Raw genomic sequence first — 1671 nt, 5'->3', positions numbered from 1 at the left:
TCAGTGTTGCAGGTTCACCATACCATTATGCATTAGGGAACTGTCTGCTGCTGCATGGACTGGTGCAGCACAAACTCAGCTCGATGAGAACTCCCACTGTTAACAGCTTGTGCTTTATTACAGTCTGAGAGAGGGCAATGTAAAAATAGGGGAGTTTCCTATATATTACAAATAGGAGGAGGGTTAGAAAAACCAACAGTTTTAGCAATCGTTAAGAATTTACATTAAAAATAATAAAGTAAACCCAACACAAACCCCACCCACTTAGTAACTTACCTCAATACTTCATTGAAAGCTTTCAGCCCTTCACTGGAGTCATTCTTTTCTCAAAGGCAGCAGCCTGAATTGAAGACGAAGATGCTCCCATAACTCCTATAGAAGGATCAAGGCTTACAACTGAAAAATAGCAACTTTGTGCTTTCAGTCTCTCCTATTTTTATTTAAGTTTTTAAGAACTGAATGTTTTGATTTTAAGGCCTTTTGGGCCTGCATATTATCTTTAAAGAAATTCTAACATAAGCGTATTATTAATTCTTAACCAAGTTGATACTGAAAAACTGCAGTCTTAAGAACTAAGCCCTTCAAAAAAAAAAAAAAGGAAATTGCAGGTACAAATAAAGTAGACTAACTGATAAAATTTTACTTTTAAAAATAGTCACTAGTTCTCATGCTCTCAGGAAAAATTTTGACAAAAAGCACAACTACACAATTAGTTTCCCCATGGGTAAGATGCAAACTGGGGGTAACAAAATGCCATCACTTCAGCTTTCCACATGAGAGTTACATAGGAGCTACAGTGAAGACTGCCTTCAGAGGAGCCAAGATGCTTGTTTCCAGAGAACTGGGATTGTCAGGTAAACTTGTTCACTGCCAGCACTCCTGCTGGTATGATGCAGCTCTGCAATGCTTTAAGCCAAAGGCTGTATTTACATTCAAGCCTTGAGTGAAAATTCTATCACTTGTTTAAAAAGGAAAAAAAAAAAAAAAAAAAAAAAAAGAAGAAGTTTCTTCATCCTCTACCTCCATCTCTACTGGTTTGGATAGATTAAACAACTACTTTACAAAGGTCAAGGTTATATTCACAGTTAAAATGTAGGGAAAAAAATTGAGATAATAATTAACCAGTAACCATTTAAACATGTTTCCCAATAAGCTGCTTCAAACTCACCTAGTTCCAACTATACATAAACTAGAACAAATGGTTTTATTACTGCAGAAAAAACACACTGTTCTCATTTAACCCTAGAAGAACAAAGAAATGCTGACTGTTGATAGAATGAAAAGTTACCTTTTAAAATACTGCAGACAAAATGCAGTATTAGTTTTTCCAAAGTATGCTATATAATAATTTACTTAAATATAGTACAGGTGTAAACATAACTGATGGAATAACAATTGAAATACCTGAAACCATAAAACGTTTAGAGAAACGTCACATGGAAACCAAAGCCACCCAGGAAAGAATTCAACAAATTTTCCTGAGGTTGAATAGCTTGAGTGAAATGAAAAGAACCAGAATCCAGGCTTAAGTCCAAAGAGCTAAGTGGAAGACCAATCTTTTCACATAGCATATTCTGTGGTATACTTATGATTACAACTGTATCAATTAATTTTTATTCAATGGTTGTCTTAAATCCATCTGAAAAGAAAAGGCAGTGTCGACTACCACTA

This window comes from Haliaeetus albicilla, chromosome 14, assembly GCF_947461875.1.
Source record: "Haliaeetus albicilla chromosome 14, bHalAlb1.1, whole genome shotgun sequence".
In the NCBI taxonomy this organism is placed as follows: Eukaryota; Metazoa; Chordata; class Aves; order Accipitriformes; family Accipitridae; genus Haliaeetus; species Haliaeetus albicilla.
This window is presented reverse-complemented; position numbering follows the sequence as displayed.